Raw genomic sequence first — 23,231 nt, 5'->3', positions numbered from 1 at the left:
TCTATGAAACTTTGTTATAGTAGCCCAAACTGACTAAGACACCATTCACTGTTGCTCTTCATCTGAGTCTTAGCGTATTTCTGAATGCTGACTTTCCTTTCTTAGGTGACAAAACTCAATAGTAGTCCTCTCAATTTGTGGGTGGAAATAAAACACTCACATCATCCTGATTCATGTAGGATTTCAAATTTACCCACAGTCAACCCACCCCCTCTTTTTACAAATAGGAGGAAAAGTATGAGAAATGTATCTCTGATTAAAATTGAGTACAGAGGTCAGCAGTATCAATGAGAGGGCTTCTAGGAAAGGGAAGTATGAAGGGTGGGGGATGCTACAGGAGGGCAATCTGGGAGCCACACACCTAATGGTAGGGACACTGGGGGGGAAAAGGACATTTAGAACTAGAAATTTGGAGTAATGGTAAGTGCTTCTCCTTTAGAATCCATTGTCATTCTGACCTGAATCTGAAATCCTGAGTGATTAGAAACTTAAAATGGGGGTTATTAAATTCAGACAAGTCCAGAGGAAGACTTTCCCGGCTAGTGTCCATCCTAGCCAAGTTGACCCTTGTTCCTGGTAAGCAGGATAAGGTTGTCCCCATCTTCAGGCCATATGGGCCTATCAGCCCTTGCCTGCTTCTTCTAGGAGGCCCAGTGTTGCTGAGATGATAGCTCAAGTCTTGCCAAGGGTTCTGGGAGGTTGGGCCTACTGCTCCCACAGATTTCTTTTCTGTCTAAAATTATTTGTGATGGCATTCATAGGGCCAGAACGCCCTCATTCTCTTTTTCAGACTTCTGAGAACCTTCCCTGAAACTTCTTTTGTATCCATCTGTCCTGAGTGCATTTGATTGAAATCCTGAGTACAATTTCAATCTTGGTAACTACTCTCAGAGCATCAGGGACTTTTCAGGAATGGGGGTGCAGAGAGATGGGGGAAGGACAAATTTGGAGTGTGGCTATGAAGAGTCAGAAGGAAAGGCCACCATTAGTGCCCCTTGACATTAAGGAACAGAACACTGGGATGATGCAAAAGGCACACCTAACACTCTTGGTGAGAAAGCACAAGTATGAGCGCGAAGACAGGAAAGTGGGAACAAACAAGAAGGATGCTTCGTAACTCAATTACTTTCCCTTCAAAATCTTTTGTTTGGTGTGGTAAGTAGAGAATTTTTGCTTCTAATTCATATACCTAAGATAAAACTATAACCAGAATGCTCTGGAAAGAATGTTTTTGAATTCATATCCCTATTCTCTCAAGAAAGGAGACATAAAATCCAATAGTATAGCATGAATAATTATTAGAAATAAAGGGAAAAAAAAGACAGTCTAAAATGGAGCCAGGAACGTAACTATAAGAGCACGCCCTGAGCACTAGGCATGACTCAGCTGCACGCTGAACCCCAGGCTTACCAGCAGCCAGCTCAAAGTGGAGAGTACCACTCACAGGTGTTCACATAGCTGTTAAGATAAAAAGGCCAGCGGCCAAAAATAAGTCAATCATTCTTGGTACTGTTGGAGAAGTGGATAAAGTACACCAAAGATGCCTGATTGGACTAAAACAAACTCTGGTCTCTAGCTTAGAGACCCCCTCCTCCAGGTTCTTCTTCCTTTGTTTGCTGCACGCCAGAAAACCACCTTCCCTCCCATAAATTTGGAGGCTGATAACTATAAATTACCCTTCCTGCTCACATTCGGGGCTCACATCTTTGGAGAAACGGTCTCCTCTGAGCCTGCTGGTGTTAAATAAATCTCCAATTCACCAAGGTCTCCGAGTGCTGCTTGGTTTTTCTGCCAGTGTTCCAGCCTGATTCTGTAACAGTACTAAGACCAGCCTGATTCCGTAACAGTACTAAGACCAGACAAATGCTTTGGAGAGTCCCTTGGAATAGGACAAGATGAAATGCTGAACAATGTGGTTCTATAGGAGATCCAATGATAAACTCTTTCTAATAGCATCCTTCATTACAGCAAATTCTACTGAGGGGAAGGGTGGGTGGTGGTGGCAGTTACTTTGAAATAACATGTGTTCTTAACATTGGAAAGTCAGAAACGTATTGCCAGTTTAGGACATTTCAATGTTTCAGTGAGAAAAAACACTAATAAGAGTTCATCTTCAAGAAAAACAAAGTCCTATCTTTGGAAGCCCTCCTATCACTGTTCCCTTTCTCCACCGACAGACAGACAGACACACACACACACACACACACACACACACACACACTTCTCTTAATTCTTATTCCATGGCTTCGCTGAATAAAGGAAAGATTATACTATAATAACTGTTTTTAAAATTAGGAAGCCACCAATTTAAGAAACCAGGCAATAAATTATAGTGAAAAATGACTGATTCTTATATAATAGTAGTAGAACCAGATTTTGTGGGCCCTGAAGCTTATACAATTTGAGGCCCTCTCTTTAAGGACAATAATAGAAAATTATGAATATAAAAATTGTATGAACATAAAGACAAAAGAAATCACAACAAATTACTGGCGCCATGGAGATTTGAGTCCTTTTCTTCTGAGATTAGGCAATTTACCAGAAATGCTTACAAAGAAAAGCTTCCTGATTGCAACCTGCCCTCTCCTTCCCACCAGCAATGAACTCCCAGCTCTCACAGGGGCCTGGGCAAGTGAGGGGCCCTGCAGCTTAACCTTCATTAATTCATGGCTTTATAGAAAATCATCTGAGTTCCCGTCACTAAGTCTACCAGCTTTTCCTAGAAGAGGAAGCTTCTCTCTTCCTTTGATAATGCAAAATTTGAACTGTTATTGACAAGACCCCAAAGAAATCAATGTCTTTATTTCTTTGAAAATGACTCCCTACCCATCTGGAAGAAATAATAGCTTCTAGTCTTGTTCTTTTTAAAATGATCGTTTGCCCTCACTCATATGTCAGGCTCTAAATAAGGGGTATCCTTGGCCGTCATACAAGAGAATTTCCAGAGAAGTGTTTGGGGCCAAAGAGAAGGAATGTGCGATCTGTTCTCTGAGAGGCAAACAGCAGGAAGTTGGGAAAGTCTGATATTGCTGAATGTATTTTCTGTACATCTTGTCCTTTACTCAAATTAATTTTACTTTGCTTGCTTGGATGAAGATCTGGGACAATTTTGACTTCAGCTTTATAACTAATGAATTTGAAAGTAGAAAAGCCAGATGGAAAAACCATCTCCAATCTAAAAAGAAAAATTCACTTCTAGAAAAATATTGCATGTGACTCAGAAAAATTAGTATTATTTAAAAATGAAACCTCAAGGACACAGGTTTTGCTGAGAGTGTTTCCTCTTTGCTTCTTGTAATTTTACTCTGGAATTTGAGCAGTGTTAGCATTTTTGGTACACAATGGATTTCCTGTAGTGAGAGGAAAGAGTCATAGGTTGAGTTTAACTGAAGGAAGGCGCGGCCCTTTGATGATTAACACAAGATGTAAAGCGGTCAAATTTTTAAAAAGTCAACAAATGGTTTAACACAGCAAGATTCCCTTACATGCATGCTAAGGTGCTTTTGACTGAGCTCCAGGCAGCTGCTTAATGGCAGTGATTTCCTCCAGGTCCCTGGAAGGTGGTGTGTGATGGGAAACTGGGTGAGTGGGAGTGCCCAGGGGGAGGCCAGGCTCTGAGCCAGGCCTGGAAAGCAAAGCCTGGGGTTCTCAGAGCAATTATTCAACCTCCTGGCCCAGGGGGCTCTGGAGAAATTAGGGAAGCCTTTTAGAATTGATGTCTTTGCGTAGGAGGCTGTAGAGCCAGTGAGAACCTATCAAGTTGACCCACAGGATCCCTGTGCACAGGAAAGGAATGGGAAATGATGCATAAGAAGAAACAAAGGCAAGAAAAGAAAGCAAATATAAGTTCAAGCCTCCTGTATGGAGAACAAACACTGACAGACTGTTCTGAGGCATATGACTACAACGAACTCTCAGTGACAAGAACAGTGTCAAAGGGGTCTGATGTGGATGAAAAGAAACTATAAATTAATTTCTAAAGGAAACAGAAATTTATGATTTTAAGGCATATTGTTTCATAGTTAAATAGCTGAGGAGGCAGGCAGAAATCCTCCTGGGAGTGTTTACATGCTTAAAGGGGGGGAAAAGAGTAACTGGGCCAATTAATTGTTATTAAACAGATGTTGCTAAGATTACTTAAAGTACTTGAACACGGTTTGTTTCCTTCAGAAGGCTAAACATGATTTCAGTGTTTCACAAATCCTGTTTTTCAAAATATTGCTTTGATGGAGTCTATCTCTTGAACTTATTCTATACTCTTCAGCAGGTGAGAAAGAATGTGGTCTTATCCTGGGTGGAATACATTAGTGTATTGCAGCAATAATAATATAACAATTTATTTTGTATATACTATATACCACGCTCTCTACAGATCTCTTTCTGCATGCATGTGCTTTTTGAAATTTTATTTTAAAATTCTTTTAAATTTCTTTATTTGTTTTGAGAGCAAGAGAGTGAAAGAGTGAGAGACTGAGAGAGAGAGAGTGTGTGCATGAGCAGGGGAGGGGCAGAGAGAAAGGAAGAGAGAATCCCAAGCAAGCTCTGAGTGGGGAGTCTGATGTGGGCCTTAAACTCAAGAACCACAAGATTATGACTTGAGTCAAAGTCAGACACTTAACCCACTGAGCCACCCAGGTGTCCCTGAGAATTTTTTAAATTGATAACCTCCACCCACTAAAAATTTTTAAAGAAATTTAAGGGCACAGAGTGAGATGTACATAAGGTTAAGTCTTCAATTCTGGTTCCCTAAACATTCAGGCCAGAGTCACCACAGTTCACTAGTTTCATATGCTTGCCTTCCAAGACAGTGTGCTGAGCATTAAAAAATGCTCACCTCATGGGATGGCTGGGTGGCTCAGTCAGTCAAGCGTCTGACTTCAGCTCAGGTTATGATCTAGCAGTTCATGAGTTCGAGCCCCGCATCGGGCTCTGTGCTGACAGCTCAGAACCTAGAGCCTGCTTCATTCAGATTCTGTGTCTCCCTCTCTAGCTGCCCCTCCCCTCCCCCTCTCTTTCAGATTCTGTGTCTACCTCTCTAGCTGTCCCTCCCCCGCTCTCTCTCAAAAATAAACATTAAGAAAATTTTTAAAAAACACACACATCACCTCATTTACTCCTCACTACAACCCTACATGGTGACTACTATTATTATTTTTGTTAACAGCTGAGGAAACTGCAGCACAGAGTGTCCTTGCCCCAAATCACAAGATAATAGGAGAACCGGGATCAGAACTCACATCCGTTTTATCACTGCTGTACTTCCTTCCCATTATCCTCACTCCAGATGGCCTCCATGCCTGGACTCTATTCTCTCCCCCATTTGTTTGTCTAAACCCTACCCATTCTCCAGGGCCTTGCTCAGGATACTACTATTAGCATTCATTGAGTGCTTGCTGTGTGCCAGGCACTTGCACACGTGGTCTTACTTAATCCTGACAGAAGTTCTACAAGGTATGTTGCTATTATTATCCTCATTAACAGAAGTGAAACCGAGACTTCAAAAGTCACACAACAGAGGCAACACTCAGCCAGGGCAGTCTCATCTGAGGCCCCTGCCTCCCAGCTGGGACACACCCACTCTGCAAAGCCCTCCCAGACCCCCCAGCTTGCAGGGATTTCACTCCTCTGGGGACAGCCTTCACACTTCTCCTCACCAACCAAGGTGGCATCTATCTGCTTGCAATTCATCCTGGCAATTCAGCATTCTAGATTCTTCCAACTTTGCTGTCACTCTCAGAAAGCAAAGACTCTATTTTTAATGCTTGGTCCTAATGCTTCGTAACTGCTTGGCAAACGTGAAGTGTGCAATAAACAATTGGCTTACTGTAAAAAAAAAATTTTAGCTCCATGTGAGCATTTGCAGAAATCCTAGTGAGACTTTACAAAGTGGAACAAGAAACTGGACTAATGAAAATCAAACTCTTTAAACTTCTGTCTGGAATTATGTCATCAGCATATTTAACTTCTGAAAAATCAAATTTATGTGCACTAGAAAAAATGAAAGAGGAAAAGGGCAATTGAATGGTGTGGTGATATTGCCTTCCACTGCTCTCCCGGCACTCTGGCCTCCATGTGGGCATGCCACTGGGTGCTGTGAATCTTCCAGTAAAGCAGGGAACCTGCATGGTTCCCCCTATAGCTGCCAGCACAGCCACATGAAGCCCAGAGCCCATAAAACATACTGAGGAAACATAGTGATGAAAGCAGGGGGTGTGAGCTAGAAATCCTGAGGTATAGTTTCCTCTAGTCCAATATGAATGTTGGGGTTCTGATCTTCATTATGGGTAGTAAGCAACCAGAAGCCACCGTTTTTAATGCAATTAAAACACTCTCCTAACTTCCATGAACTCAACAGCCTGTCAGATTTATCCCAGAAAAACAACCTGTGTTCCAAGTGATGGAAGGTCCAGCAGCACCAGCCCCCAACCCTCTTGCCCCAGACAGACAGTCTGTCTCCAGGCAGTAAATCGTTTACCCTGGCTGCTCCTGCCAGCAAACAAACAAAGTAGAAGAAAAGAAAGAAGTCATTTCCATTGATTCAACTGAGAAATAGGAGGGATTTTGGCCACAGTCTCTGCCATAATGTCTATAGGGAATTGTCTTGGCTGAGACACTCCAGCCAATCAGTGAGGAAGAGTGGGAGCTACTTCTCATTTCAGAGGGAGGGGAAGAGGTGGGCAGCTTGGGGCAGGGAGAGAATGGAGTTGGTGGCACATTGTGAAACAGCTGTGTGTTTAAGTCAGAGGCCCTGGGCCAAGAGCAGTCAGAGAACATGAAAATTCCAGGCACAGAGAGGATTCCTAAAAGGGTCAACCCCTCTTTAGGCAAAGAGAGAACTGGAGGTGTAGTGATGAAAGCAGGGGGTGTGAGCTAGAAATCCTGAGGGATAGTTTCCTCCATTCCGATATGAATGTTGACTTTGGTATAATGGATTTCCGTGTGTGTGTGTGTGTTTTAAACAAGGAAAAATCCAATACCTACATTTCTAGTGCTGCAGTTGGTCCCATTTCATTCTTCCCAAACATGGTAAAATGTCTGATAGGTAATAAAGGGGAGAAAAGAGAGGACTTAATACTTTCATACAAAATTCTTAAATTAGGGGTCAGTTAAATGTTTTTTATTTTTTGTTTCTTCCTCTAAATAATTGTTTCCTGTTTTCCCTTTTGTCCTTGGGGCTCTCCTCTTTGCATCTCTCCTGCCCCCACTTCCCACCCACTTCCACTCTCTTTCTCTACTTTCACTTCAGTGGCTGACAAAACCAGAACGTTATTTGGCTTTGAAATAGTCACTGTGGAAGTTTATGAAATCTTTTTATCCAGAGGTTTTACTAAGACAGGCATTATCCTCTCTTTTTTAAAATAGTTTAGGGAGAGTATGCATGCTCACGTGTGTGTATGCACGTGCATGCTGGGAGAGGGCTGGTGCTGGTGTACCTCCTTGTGGTACGGAAAAGTCTGATCCCTAGAGTAGGGGAAGAGCACAGGAGTAGGAAAAGCTTCTCTGTTTCCTCCTCAGGATCCAGTGGGAATCCTGGCCATTTTGGCACATAACTTGGCCACCACTTTATTATGTGGTTGATTTGGAAAGCAGATTGCTCAGAACGGCAAGGAAAGGCAGAACCTTGAAAACTGCTTTTAAGCAAGGGCCCTCCTGATGTACATTCTGGGATGGGTCTATGTCACCTGTGAATAGAGGGGTACTTGCAGCCTTTTGGTGTCCGCTATGTGGGGTGGACAGTCCCCTTCCTGTGCAAAGCCACACTGGTTCTGAGGCAGTTTTGGCTTTCTGAGAACATGTCATGAAAGCAACTAAGAAACAGGAAACCATCGCTTGGGCTGTAAAGTAGATTGGTGCCTTACTGAAGCCAGTGAATACAGAAAATGGTCTTAAGAATCACGAAACTAACATCAACCTGAGAGAGGAGGGAGAAAGAAAAGACAAGTGTGCATCTTCAAGTCTGGATACAGTACACTGTTTGACTGTGGCAGTCTACGAATGGACTGCACGTGCCCCTTCCGGACTTCTACCTCTACTCAATTTTCCATTTCCTTGCCCTCTGCTTTTCTGAGGTCAGCCCCACTTCTTCAGTAATCCTTTCCTTGGGCCACCAGATCCTCTTGGGCTTCACAAAACCCTCCCTTCTCTGCCCTTCTCCAACGTTCCAGTGATTGGAGGCTCCCTAAGTACACAGCAATCACACTGATGATCCAGGGGGGTGCCCAGGATTTGTTGATAGCTGTGATGGTCCCCACAATGCTCAGTGAACTTGGCTGAGGTCTGCCCTGACCCTACATTTAGTGCCTGAGAGTAAGACCTACGTTCTATTCGATTTGATTCGATTCAGTTCTGAGAGAGAGGGCACAAATGAGCAAGGGGCAGAGAGAGAGGGAGAGAGAATACAAGAATCTCACAAGGGGCAGAGAAACAAAGAGGGGGAGGGAGAGAGAGAGAGAGAGAGAGCGAGCGAGAGAGAAGTGGGATTCACTCCAAGTGGGGCTCAAGCTCACCCGGTGCAGGGCTTGTGTGCACCAGAAGCGGGGCTCGAATTCATGAGCCATGACATCATGACCTGTACTGAAATCAGATGCTTAACCAACTGAGCCATCCGGGCGCTCCAAGACCTACTTTTTAAAGGAAAGAAAGAGAATGACTGAATGACAAGGTTTGTTTTGTCATGTTTTCTATTTATAAGTGAAACCACATTCAGAGAAAATTTGTGACCATAAAGTTGGCATCTATCTATCTATCTATCTATCTATCTATCTATCTATATTTTTAGTCAGTCTTCTGTTGGGGAATTTTTCTTCTACTTTTTAAGAGAAAATAAAAGCCAGTGGAGAGAAACTCTCTCAAATTCTTGCCACATACCTTTCTTCTGCTCCCTCCACCATAGTTGAAGAAATTGCTCACTGCCACAGTCAATTCTAAGGCTTTCCCTTGCAGTCTGATAGACTTAGCTCCATTCTACATTCCTTCTCCTTCCTGTTGCCTCTCTCCAGGTTAGCTAATTCCTAGAAACATAAAACAACTCACCTGGCAGTGAATCTGTCCCATGCAAATGAATAAATTCGGAATCTGTACCCTAACCACCTCTTTTCTGTGGTTCTCACAGGGCTGTTACACTTGGCCCACTATCCTCCTACTCTAACTACCACAGGGCTGGGTAGCAGACAGCTAGAGACAGGCCCACTGCTTCCAGAGCCTACTGGTTATTCCTGCTAGCCGGTCCTAAATCTGTTCACGCTGCCTTGCCTTCCTATAAAAACCAAAATAAAGCCTTCTGCCCATGTTTCTCCCCATCTCCCTCTGTTTCCTGACTGACACTGGTACTTCCCCCATTTGGCCCTGTGTGGCCTGGTGTACCCCTCTTCTACTGAATTGTAATAAATTATGTTTTCAGTGGCAGGGGTCTCCTGATCTGTGAGCTTCCTATTATTGGAATAATAATGAAACCTAATTTTAGACCATCTGCTCACATCCTTATCTGGTTCCTTTGGCTTCAGTCAAGCATATTGAAATAGGTATTTACACTCTCCATCACCACTTCCCTACCACCATCCACTCTGAAATTCTCCTAAAATTTGACTTTTCTCCCAATATTCCCCTAACACTGCTTCTGTCAAGATCACAAATGATCTTGTTGCTGAAATTTAAGGTGGCTTTTCTGGCATTACTTGATTTAAGCTCTAAGCAGCATCTCATACTTGGTAACCCCTGTGCTCATGAAAATGACTTCCTTGGGCTTTAATGATATCTATCTTTTTCACCACAATGTCTGATAATCTTTTGTGGGTTCCATTTTGGTTTATTTGTTCACTACAGAATCCATAGAAAACTCAACAGTATACTTGTCATTTCCACATGGACATCCACCAGCATTTTAGAATGGGGACATCCTAAAATTTTTTTAAATATTTATTTTTGAGAGAGACAGAATGTGAGTGGGGGAGGGGCAGAGAGAGAGAGAGAGAGAGAGAGAGAGAGAGAAACAGCATCTGAAGCAGGCTCCAGGCTCTGAGCTGTCAGCACAGAGCCCAATGTGGGGCTCAAACTCACAAACTGTGAGATCATGACCTGAATGGAAGTCAGGTGCTTAACCAACTGAGCCACCCAGGCTAGAATGGGGACATCCTAAATCAAGATCACATCTCCATCCCAAGCCCACTCTCCTACTGTATTTTCTTTCTCAATGAATGGCATTGCCATCCCTGTAGTTGCCCTAGTCAGAACCCTGATGGCATCCCCAGCCCCTCTCTGCCACATTCCCCACATCCAGTCAGTAAGGCCTATAACTTTTACTTCTACTTATTACTTTTATTTCAAATCGATTTCTTTCTCTCTATTTCCATTGTCCCGACATTTAGTTCAAGTTATTTTACCTCTCACCTGGTTAATCCAACAGTTTCCTAACTACTCCCTGCCTCCAACTTTGTCCCTTTCTTTGCATTCTTCTCATTGCAGCCAGTGCTCTTTCTAAGCATTCACATCAGAGCAAGCAACTACTTTTCCCCACTTAACACTCCTTTGCTTGTGCCTCACTGCCCTTAAGACAAGGTCCAAATTTTTCCACATGGCCTTCAAGGACTTTGATCTTGAGTTCCCTGCTTGCTTCTCTTGTCTCTGATCATCCTTACTACGACCCCATCATACTAAACTATTGCAGTGTCCTGTCTGTGCAGTTCCATGAACTCTCTTTCCTTCTCCTGTTCCTGGCCAACTCTAGCTCATAATTAGATCCCAGGTTAGAGATATGAATCCTGCATTAAAGCCTTTTCTGATTTTTAGGTGCCTCTAGAGCCAATAGAATACCTCCCTCAAAAGTCTTAATACACTATAGTCAGTGCCTTCTCCTTGCCTGTTTCCCTGGTAGTTATAAGCACCTTGAGGGCAAGACCATCTCTGGTCAACTACACCATTTCCAGTGTCCTACACAGTGCTGGCATAAATACTTGTTAAATAAATGACAGTAATTCCAACCAATGCTTGTGGGCAAGAGTGGTTCTGTGACATGGCCTGTTCTGAGCACGCTAACATTATTGTCCTCACATTCCTTTCGTCATCAAGAATAATATTCATTGAGTGCTCACTGTGTGTCATGCTATTTTCCAAGAGCAGGGGAAAAAAGCCAGACCACTTCCTTATTTATTCCATTGAAACGGTATTTAAATAAAGTCACTTTCATTTTTCTTTTATTTCAGTGGTGATTAAAACTGAGATCATTCTTGTAGGGGCTGCTGTATAAAAGCCCAAAGAACTAATCATTGGCCTTAAGCAACACTGACTTCAGGGGGTAGATTTCTTAGTTATCCATGATATATTTTGACCATATGCATCTAACCATTCATTAGAAGCCTAAAAATGTTTAAGGTCAAATCATCACCACTTAAAAACATACTTACTTGTTCAGGGATTGTTTTCCAACTTGTTGAACTGGACCACATGTTTATCATCTCTAATTAATTCCCATAATTAAATAATTGACAAACTAAAGCCATCTTTTGGTTTGCTTATAGAAATGAAATTGTTAATATATGTTGATATTAATGGCTAATATTAGAAATTAATTGCTAATATGAGGAAAAGGAGGTCACTGTAGGGCACAACGAAGTCACTATTTCTGAGTTAGTGGAATTTTTGATGATTTCCTAGAGCAAACAAATATTTATATGTCTGACATTTTGAGCATATCTGGCAGAGGCTATAAATAATATTGCAACTTATGTATCTGACATTTGCCATTGCCATCTCCAGAGACTTTGCCCACATTTGTTATCAGTTTGTAAAGACCTAACAGGAAGAGCCAGACATTCCTGGATTAAATTATTCCATTTCATCTTCACAGAGAAGAAATTGTAGCATTTTCATTGCCATTTTGTGACTGGGCAGGAAAGGTGCTGCCTTAGTCCACTTGGGCTGCTATACCAAGTATCATAGACTGGGTGGCTTCTATTTCTTACACTTTCTCAGTCTGAATAGACTAAGACAAATGGATCTTGCCCAAGAGAACTTCCTAGAGAGGGGACCCCAAAAGAAAGGTGGGCAGTTAGTATCAGGGGGCTGGTAGGAAGACATAAGCTGCTGGCCAGAGGAGAGCTGTTCTCACCAAGAGAGACCAAGTTAGATAAGCTAGAAGCAGTCCCACTGGAGAGAGGCAGCTATGTCACAGCTAGCACCCCAGGGAGGGAGGAGGGGGGCAGAGGCCAGAGCACAGCCTTGAGGATGCATCTTTGCTCCCTCATCCCCTCTCTCCACAGGGTGGCCCTGAGGGGTCTAACACATGTGCCAGGAAATTGGAGAAGAGGTAGATAAAGAAGGAAAGAGGAAGCTAACAACACATCATGGCAGGCTCCAAGCCTGAAGCCAATGTAAGCTACAAGTTTAGAGGAGAATTAGATTGGAGTTGAGATGTTAAACTGTTCTGCACTTTTAAAATGAAAGACTGTTCTTGGGCCTGAAAAGGCCCCAGGTTCTATGGGACCTGCCTGAGATTTTATCTAGGACCTGGAAAAATGGTCTCTGCTTACTATGGAGTGGTGGGCAACACTAAAACTGCTTTCATGTGCACAGTTTATTGAGACTGACTTCTGAAAAGAAATGAGTCACATATACATTTTGGAATGTTTGCTAAAAAAATTCTATGGCTTCTTTTTTTTAATTTTTAAAAATTTTTTTTAAGTTTATTTATTTTCAAGAGAGAGAGAGCGTGAGCAGGGAGGTGCAGAGAGAGAGGGAAACATAATCCAAAGCAGGCTCCAGGCTCCAAGCTGTCAGCACAGAACCCCATGTGGGGTCTGAACTCATGAACGGTGAGATCATGACCTGAGCCAAAGTCAGACGCTCAACCAACTGAGTCACCCAGGCGTCCTGACTTCTTTTTTGTGTATATGGGTATGTACATACACATATAACATGTATACAGAATCATGGACTTTTACAGTTGGAAGGATACTTAAAGATGTTCTAGTCCAACATGCTCATTTCACAAATGAGGAAAATTCAGTTTCTTTAAAAGCTCTTTCAGTCCCAAAGTTCTATGATTTTGCAATATTGACAGCTGCTTATAGAAGATATTGAAATAAACCACACTTTTCTCTAACAGATATGCACTCGACTTTTAAAACAGAGCCAAGTAACCTGTGATGTCAGAAAGGCACTCTGAATACCAGTTGGTTCATTGCTTCTGCAGGAAGCTTGCCTTTTTTTTTTTAATAGATGGGGGATCTGTCAACCTAAATAACTGCAATATTTGACTAAGAGCCAAGCCTCCAAGTCCAAAAACAGAGTCCAAATTTGCCCTTGTTTTAGATGAAATCATTTCTATTCACCTTCAGAGAACCTTTCAGTCCTACCTGTCCAGAGATTTATGCATATAGGCTTACAGGATGTCAGTCTTTCCAAAAAACCTTGGTTCTGCGCCCCTGAGCTTTCCCCCTATCCCAATGGCAGAGGCAAAGGTAGAAGGAAGTTTCAAAGATCTTCAGGCAGGAAAACAGAAGAGTAGGCAATGATCACAGTCCATTAATCTCATTCCTTCTGAGTTCTTATACCACTCATGAGCCTACCATGTGAACCTCCAGGGAGTGGTCCCGCCATCTTCTAGGACCTCAGAGTTCTCCACTGGGGCCTCTGCATCTTATTCGTGGTGAAGGAAGAGAGAGAGCATGAATGGCTCTAGACCTCTTAGGGAGGTCAGACACATCACAGCCACTCACATTCAGAATCAGCCCATGCCTCACCTGCTGCAAGAGCCTGGGAAATGTAGTTTTGACATGTGCCCAGGAAAAAAGGACATGATGGTGTTGGTGGCCATCAGTGGTCTCAGCAGCAGCCTGATATCTCTGTGCCTGATATCTCTGTGGGGGATCAATGTGTGCAGGGACTATGCCCCAAATGGCTAGGCAGGGAGCCTGGCCCTGCCACATGGAGCTGTAAGGCACAGTGATGGTACTTACCTCCCAGGACTGTTGTGAGGTTACACAAGAGGACTCTTCAGAGTTCTAAATTTAGAACAATGGCTGCTCTTAGTAAACAACTGAGGAATAATAGCTATTTTTGAATGGAAAGCACCTCATCAGGTCTGACAAAAGAACATTAGAGGCTATTGTTTCTCCTTTCTCTTATTTATGGCTTCAACTAAAAATGTTATTTTCTAATGTTTGAGGTCCTTCAATGACCTCCACCTGCTTCTCCTTTTCTTTCCAGCTTTCTTCTTTGCTGCAGCTTTGGATGGCTGTTTCCGTTCCGGATTTTTATTTCCTCCATCACGCACCCTCTGGCTGTAAAAGTCTCCTTTGCTTATGCTCTGTCCTGTGGCCTCCAGTTCCTTCCCCACCATCGAATACCTCCTGAAAACTTCCTCTTAATGAAAGCTTCTCTTTATTGCCCATTTAAAGATTGTTTCTAAATTAAGTGGAGTGCTCCCTTCTGGTTTTCTACTTTTCTCCCTGTATATTTTATCAATTCTCACAGGAAATAAAACCCAGGAGAAACAGAGCTATTAGCAGCAGCAATACCAGTAATTGGCAATCAGATTTTATGGAGTTTCTTGGATACTGATGGAACAAAGTCAGAAAATAGAACCCATCTATGTTACTGCTTTACCCATGTAACCCAACCTGGAGAATTTTGGTTGGCATCCTCATCGACAATGAGCTTTACAAAAGGAGGCGTTTTGTTTTATTCCAACTGTAGCTTCCTCACCCTGGAACAATGTACATAATGGGTATTCACAACTTTTTTGCTAAAATAATCTTCAACTGGAGAAGGGAGAGTTAACAGCAGAAAGTGGTACATGAAAACAAGGTAATATTTATTAAAAACTACTTAGTTTCTTCTGATATTCTCTACCACAACTTTTTAAGGAATTTTTAATTATAAGATTAAAGTCATTATGAAGAAGTATTCTTCTTAGAATCAAAAAATATATTTACAGTGTTAGAAGGGCTAGCACATTTCATAAAAATGTTGGTCTTAGGATCTAAGTGGCCATTCTTCATCACATTATTTTCTCTTAGAAACTGTTAATAAGATGGAGCGCCTGGGTGGCTCAGTCCATTAAGCGTCTGACTTCGGCTCAGGTCTGATCTTACTGTTCATGAGTTTTAGCCCCGCAGTGGGGTTCTGTGCTGATAGCTTGGAGCCTGCTTCAGATTCATTCATTCTCTCTCTCTCTCTCTCTCAAAAATAAATAAACATTAAAATTTTTTTTTTTAAACTGTTAATAAGACACCGTTTCCAGATTCAGTTTAAGTGAAAGGCAATTACCCCTATGTTCTTGACAGTGAAATTTTAAGGTAATTAAAAAAGTCAGAGCAAAGCATTATGTCCTGTTAAGCTAAGCCTTATTTTAAAATGGTTTGCACAGATACCTTTCAAATGTTGAAGATAAAACACACATAGAAGCTTCCTGACATTTTGTTCTAAGCTTCTTTTCTCGTAAGAACCAGAATTACATTGAAAACACAGAAGAGACAGATGATTTTTAACTTTATGCTTTAATGTCTGCACGTGCACATATTTAGGTCTATGCTACTCAAAGCCAATTCTCTATCATCAGGGGACTGCTTTGAAAGTTGACAGATCCTGCAGGCCTCTTCCCCTCCTTCTCACTCTTCCAGAGTTCATAAGCATACCCACAGATGGGCTAAGAGGTTAAGAAAAATGGAATCAGGGAAATCGGTTTGTTTTGCTTCTTGTGTGCAGCTGTGTTGAAAAGGTTTGTGTGAAGAGAGAGAAGGTAATAGATAATCCATTAAAAGAGCTGTGCCTCAGGAATACCAGAAACACCTCTCTACTTTTTGCTGCATTAAGTACCTCTGATCCTCCTGTCCCTCCACCTTGAGAAACTCTCATCTTGGCCCCTGGGTTGGGCTGAGAATGGCAGGGGCTGGGACTGGTGAAAGCATTAGTTTCAGTGTCCCCCCCCACCCCCCATCATCTTCACACTTCCTACAGAGTCACGGAAGTTGGCTCTCTTTTCCTGAATAGATCTACTGATGAGGAAATATGGTCAAATTAGCAAGAAGTATCATTTTGAGAAAGAAATACTCAGCAATGCTAACGCTTTTGAGAATGGGGCAACTTTGTCAAATACGTAAATTGGTTTTTTCTTCTGCTGAACCAGTGAGGTTACCACTTTATAAGAACTAGTCCAGATTTCCTCATACTCTGACCCTGTACCAGCTACAAAAAGACCCTGGCTTTCATCTTCAGGATCTTTAAGAGGTCCAATGTCAACACTCTGGATTATCATTTCAATTTGAATTCAAGTTTGTTCATGTCTAGAGTTCTGTTTTTGATTTTTTTTTTTAAGTTCTGAGACTGTGACTCTGGGGACTCTGTAATTTAGCAAGGAAGAATAAAAGTAGCTTCAGTAGAGAGAGGGACGAGTCTCCGGAGGCTGTCTTGTGTAGTGCCCAAAGAGGCAGAGCTCTGTTTCTACAGATGCCAGTGGTCAGACGTGCTCGTGCTCACGTGTTAGCATTTCTCCAGGTCCGACCTGCTTCAGGATGGTAGAAAACACAGCACATTCACCTGTCACCCAACCACCATTGTGGTTCCTATGCTTCATCTCTCAGCTTGACTGGTGAGAGGGTTGGCAGTGTTTTGCTCCTGGGCTTAGTTCCAGCTGCTGATTTGGACCATGGCTCTGTGACGGACTACTCCCTGGCTGCAGCCCTCACTTTTCATAGTCACTAGGGCCTTGGACAAGTGGTTACTGACTATGTTCGAGGGGATGCTTGGCAGAAGGGTGCCAAGGCAGGTGTTTTGGCATTCTTGGCTTTAACCTTTGCTGGGCTTTGTTATTTCAGCTTTTATCCTATGGGCATCTGCAAATCTGTTGCCATGATGTGGAAGCTCTGACCTCTTTGACCTAATACCTTGAGAATGGACTGTACACCTCTTTTCCTCTGCTCTGTTAAGCCATTTAACTCACAATAAGGAGGAAATAACAGTTAAGCCCACTAGTGAGACAAATCTCTTCTCAACACCTGGTTATTTTTAGAATTTAGTCTTTGAGGAAAAAGTTTGAGAGGAATTGTATCCAAGAAATCTGGAGACTGAGTTCCTTATTCTGGTGAGTTTATGGGGTTGTCTCCCAGCTTCTCACAAGACTCATTGTATAACTAAGCATTATATATGAGCTTTTCCCTTTTAGTTTATCCTAAAGGGAATTCCGCTTTGTTCTATCAATACCTGATCAAACTTCTGTATTTGTCCTGGGAATGATGGAGAAAGGGAAAGATTGTTACTTTCTTTAAATGTTTTTTTTTATTTATTTTGAGGGGTTGGGAGGGACAGGGAGGAGAGAGACAATCCTAAGCAGGCTCCATGCTGTCATTGCAGAGCCCAACACAGGGCTTGATCTCACAAACTGTGAGATTATGACCTGAACCAAAATCAAGAGTCAGATGTTTACCAACTGAGCCACCCAGGCACCCCAAAGACTGTTACTTATTAAGTAAAGACTTCCCCAAAATTAGTCAGTGTTCAATTTTTGAAAACTTGCCTCTCTGTTCATTCAATACCAGTAACTGATGGTTACATGTTCTATGGAAACTTTAAAAAATCAGGATATACTGGGGCACCTGGGTGGCTCAGTCAGTTAAGCATCTGACTTAGGCTCAGGTCACTTTCTCACAATTCCTGGGTTCCAGCCCAGAATTCCTGGGTTCTGTGATAACAGCTCAGAGCCTGGAGCCTGCTTCAGATTCTGTGTCTCCCTCTCTCTGACCTTCCCTCTCCTTGCTTGAGCTCTGTCTCTGTTTCTCAAAAATAAAGAAACCTAAAAAATTTTTTTTAAATAAAAATTAAAAAATAGGACATACTGTTATTTCACATTACTAATTTCTTTCTTTTTTTATTTTTCAGAGGCAGAGGGTACAAGTGAGGAAAGGCAAAGAGAGAGAGAGTGGGAGAGAGAGAGTGGGAGGGAGAGACAGGGAGAGAAAGGGGACTCACCTGAGGTGGGGGTCATGTTCACCCAATATGGTACTCAAACTCATGAACTGTGAGATCATTACCTGAGCTGAAGTCAGATGCTTAACTGACTGAGCCACCCGGGGGCCCACACATTACTCATTTCTAACTCCTGGGAAGAAGAGCCTGAAGAGCTTCTGAAGTGTAGAGAAATCCCATGTAGGGAAGAGGCCCCCTTAGAGATGTCTCAAAAAAATTACAGATTCTACTGGGGACTTAATCCTCCTAATATATTTATTGTACTTATCCTAAATGTATCCTTATGTATTTATTTTACCTGTCCTAAAATCTCTGTCCACAAATATAACACTGTAAGTAATAAAGCATTATTCTTCCCACTGTGGGAATCTCTAGTGTGAAAACATATTTTATGAAAATCAATTTTTTTAAAACAATAAAATACTATACAATAAAAAAGAATAAAAGTAGAGCAATAATTTAAGAGTTAACATTTGGTTTTACTTGTGAAAATCCTTAAAGGAAACCTGATTTCAAGTGTAGTCAGGAAACCCTGAAGGGGGAGCTGTCACACTCTACCACTTGCCCTTGTTTGCAGAGCCCACCAAGAAGCACAGCTCAAATGTCCCAGTAGGAAGAGGTTTACTTTACTACCCGCAGGGGGTAGCAAGTTTTCTCCTTGCCCAGGAACAATCCAGCCAATGACAACTGCAGCAACTCAGCCAATGAGAAGTTGTCACAACCCCAAACTCTTGTTTTCTTCCAAAAGACTTCAGTTCCCAGCAGCCCTTGCCAACACCCTTCTTTCCCCTACAAAAGGCCACTCCTCTCCTTAGTTCTCTGGACTTGCCTATGGTTGCTGTGGTTTGCATGTCAGGAATTGCAATTCTTCTATTCCCCAAATAAACTCCTTTTGCTGGTTAACTGGCTAGTTTATTTTTAAGTTTCACATATTAAGGGATAATCTATTGGTTTCAAATGACCAAAACAGACAGCATACAGTTTAAATGACTTTTTTTCTTCTAATAAATACAGGAAAATCCTCACAACCTCATATAAATTTGTTGTACCCTTAATATTTTAAACATTATTTTTCCTACAGCATCTACCACAGGGCAGTCAAAACATGATTGCTGACACAATGAACGACAGCATGAAAGCATTACAATCAAATGCTTCAGAGCCAGAATGCACTAAGAACAGAGAATAGGTGCTAGAAATGGAAATAATTTCCAGATCTGGACTTTAGAACAAATACTTAAGAAGTCTTCCTGCCCGAGTGATGTCAGAGCTCTTGGGTCACATGATTTAAACTAACCTTTTTCTTTACCAACAAACAGTGATTGGTTATACAACCAGCCAAGGAATTCAGACCCATACACATCTATTTGTACAAAAGATGTATGATTTGCCTGGCTTATAAATATAAGGAGAATACCTCCTTGATTCCAGGAGAGTTGACCTGAGGAAAGGCACTGTCACATCCATTTCCTACCTACCATGATTAGTATTTATTTTTTGACTAGGAGGGTGGTTAAGGGGGAAAACATACATTTCTTGAGTATTAGAGGGTGTTGGGGTAACTGCAAGATCAGGCGTGAAATTAGAGTGTACTGCCTACATTACCACCAGGATACCTACCTTGAACAGAAAAACTGATTAAACTGAGCTGTGAGCTGTTAATAGGCTCACAAGGTAACACGAAGAAACAGTGTTCATCCATGAATACTCATTAAGATGTGATGCGGCTCATGATGTGCTCTAAGAGGAAATCTCATTCTGAGTATAGTGCTGAGTCATGCATACACGTATTATATGGGTTTCCTTAACCCTTGGATTATATTCTATCCCATGAAACGTCACAATTTAATACAGTAAAACCTAGGCATGATTCCTGTGCCCCAGCATCAGTGCTTGCAAAAGGATATGTCTTAACAATATTGCAATCTGCTGCACAGTTTCGGGTATCTGTCTCCTGCTTCAACCCTGCTTGGAAGGAACAGACAGACCCCAGGAGGCCTCCAGCCTCCCAGCACCCCACAACCTCTTTTGCAGTCGCAACCTTCGGAACCACCTTCTCAGCCATCCTGTGCCTCCCGGAACAGCCAACACCGATTTCCGCACTTGGCCCCTTCCTGCGCACCAGCACGAGCTCCCACATGCGTCAGAATTATGCCACCTGGGTGGCAGCCGCGTCCACCGCCTGGCCCACCTGCCTCTGCGCGTCTCCCGCACTCACCTCTGTCTGGGCCGCTGTTTCCACGGGGAGGACGTGGCTCTGTGGACGCAGGCCACGTTGTGAGCTGAGAAGCTCCAGGGTCCCCGCGTCGCTGGAACAGGCCAGCCAGGCGGGGCCGCAGCGGTTCTTCCAGGACGTGCAGGAGCCACGCACGTGAGCGGGATCGACCTCCGGACGCCAAGGCAGCGGCCCCGGCCGGCCGGGAGGATCCCGAATCCCGTCCTGTGCGTCCGCGGACGTGGCCTCTGCCCGCGCCCACCCACCCGCCTCTGCGGGCCACCTGCGGGACCTCGGCCAGCTGCGCAGGTGCCGCCCATCGCGAAGATGGACACCACCTGCCTGACCCCGTGGGCCGGCCCACCGGCGGGGCAGGGGACACCTCCTCACCTGACTCACCCCTCAGGCACCGCCTTTCTCCGAGGGGCCCCCTGGCTCTTCCCTGGTGTCAGAGCTTCTGCCTGAACCTCTTCCTGAGGCCACCAGGGAGCCCTTCAACCACCCTGGAGCCCTCTCCCAAGCCATAGGCCAAATGGAAACAATAAAGCTTTTGCAGAAGATAAAATTAATTCAAAGAGCTCTTAAATCTGAAAGATTACCCCCCCCCCCCAAATGTTATACCCAGGGGTGTGGTGGTAAACCAGATCTCAAATAAAAGAAAACCCTGATTTGTAGTGTTTTCCAGTTTCCATGGTGTAAATGTTTCCACCAGGGCCAATTTCAAGTCACCAATGGTGGCTGACAAGCACTGGCTCTAGCACATCCAAGGAAGCAAAATCTTACTCACTGTATAAGTCTTTGTTAGAATAGTACAAAAGGCTTTATGGAACTTTGACTCTTCATCCTGCCCTGGTAGAATGTGGCAACGGGGAGGTGATGCTCCCCAATCTCACTGCTATGGAAATTGAATGGACTAGCTCTCAGGAACTAGAGAGTCAAAGGAGGGGAAATTCTTTAAATCTTTTCCTTTTTTTTATTTGCATTTATATTTTTTCCTTCCCCAAAGTCACTTGTTCAGAGAACACTGGGGTAGATATCTTAGAGTGAGCTACATTGACACATGAGAACATTGCCTTGTGTTTTTTAAATTTTTTTACTTTTTTAATGTTTATTTTGAGAGACAGACGCACACACACAGAATCCAAAGTAGGCTCCAGGCTGTCAGCACAGAGTCCAATACGGGCCTCGAACTCAGAAACTGTGATACCATGACCTGAGCCGAAGTCAGATGCTTAACTGACTGAGACACCCAGGTGCCTGAACATTGCCTTGGTTTTTACCTTTTCTTGAATTCAAAGGCTTTCTTGGCTTTGTCATACAGATTTGAGAAAAGTCTGATAGCCTCCTCCTACCTGTAAACCACGATGCTGACTGGCCTAGCCTTCTGTTTATTGTTATTCTCTAACATACTTCCAGAAACTTCTCATCTAACTCTGCAGCTTGAATGAATAACTTATACTTTCAAATATGGTTAGTGTTTGGCTCAGTGGTGATCTCCCTGAAGTCCTTTTTTAGGGCCTTAAGCTTCCTTTTTAGCCTGTTGGAGCATAATGCTTGTAGCTCTGTATCTCATAGATATGATTCAATCAATTCTAGTGTTTGAGCCCTGATGAAGTAGAGGAGATACCATTATGTCCTGGGACATCATGGAACAATGTCTTAAGTGTTAGTAAGGCAAGTGGGTGTCATCTTCTGAGAGTGAGACCAGTCCTTGATTTGTCTATTGCAGGGAACAATTCTTTGGGCTCTAAGATGTGGCTTTGCTTCCTCATAAACTGTCTTTTTATTATCAGTAATAGTGAATATAATTGGTTTCTTTTTAAAAGCTTTCTTGGAGTACTTTTATATATCACATTAATGGAAATGATGGAGATAATTTCCTTCCTTCATTCCTTTATGTCACTCACTGTTATTCGCTTTCAGTGCACCAAAGATATTGTTCATGGTCATCTGTATCTGGGCTCAGTACTTGCTTTCATTGCCAATGCACAGCCAACTACAGTCTCCTATACCATCCACTCCACCTTCTCACCTTATAGCTGGCCCCACATCTCCAAATCTTCAAACTCCAGCTTCCCATCATTGAAGTCAACATGTTAGATTCTACCTTGTCCCCCTAAGGGAACTGGCAGTCTTTCTTTTGCTCTCCTTTTTCTTAGTTGTGGACCACTAACAATTGCAAGGTAATGTACATTCACTGTAAATACAATTTTTACTAGGGACTTAATAATTAACAAGCTATTTCCTATTTTTCACACATTAGTGTGAAAACTACCTTTGTCCTTCTGATGACAGTTGTGCACACTGACTGAAAACTTTTGAGCTTTTTTTAAAGTTTATTTATTTACTTTGAGAAAGAGAGGGAGAGAGAGAATCCCAAGCAAGCTCCACACTGTCATAACAGAGCCCAATATGGGGCTCAAACTCACACACTGTGAGATCATGACCTGAGCTGAAATCAAGAGTCAGATGCTTAGCCAACTGAGCCACCAGATGCCTATTGAGATTTTGATACAATTCGTTCATTGACTTTTCATATTTGGCCTTTGGGGATTTCTTGGAACTTAGCTGCTTAAAAGACCAAGATTGGACTAAATAGAGGTCAGAATCAGAAGGCATTTTCTTTGAAAACATAATAGTTTGATAGAAACATACCATTTATTGATAGTCTTCATCTACCAGTATTAATGTTTCTATGCCAATGTCTAGGGAATTGAATCTGATGGAATTTCCTGATTCCAAAGATCATTTTCAAATAGTAAGCATTTTAAAAAATACATCATTTTCCCTGAAGGCAATAAGAAAGGCTAGCTACTACATGTGAGAGCTGCTACCATGTTTGTTTGTTTTTTTTAATTAATTTGGTTTTTTTTTTGTTTTGTTATTTTGTGTGTGTGTTTGAGAGACAGAGCATGAGCAGGGGAGGGACAGAGAGAGGTTGGGGACAGAAGATCCAAGGTAGGCTCTGTGCTGACAGCAGCGAGCCTGATGTGGGGCTTGAACTCACAAACTGTGAAATCATGGCCTGAGCTAAAGTCAGACGCTCAACGGACTGAGC

General features: G+C 42.7%; 1 pseudogene; it reads left to right on the top strand.

The window, feature by feature from the left end:
- The first annotated feature begins 14,647 nt into the window (after positions 1–14,647).
- On the top strand, positions 14,648–16,863 carry LOC109246417 (succinate dehydrogenase [ubiquinone] cytochrome b small subunit, mitochondrial-like; annotated as a pseudogene).
- The last annotated feature ends 6,368 nt before the right edge of the window (positions 16,864–23,231 follow it).

The sequence above is a fragment of the Panthera pardus genome, unplaced genomic scaffold (assembly GCF_024362965.1).
Source record: "Panthera pardus isolate Hobbes unplaced genomic scaffold, ASM2436296v1 HiC_scaffold_2, whole genome shotgun sequence".
Classification (NCBI taxonomy): Eukaryota; Metazoa; Chordata; class Mammalia; order Carnivora; family Felidae; genus Panthera; species Panthera pardus.
Note: the sequence above shows the minus strand (reverse complement) of the source record. Positions and strands in the feature narration are given on the sequence as shown.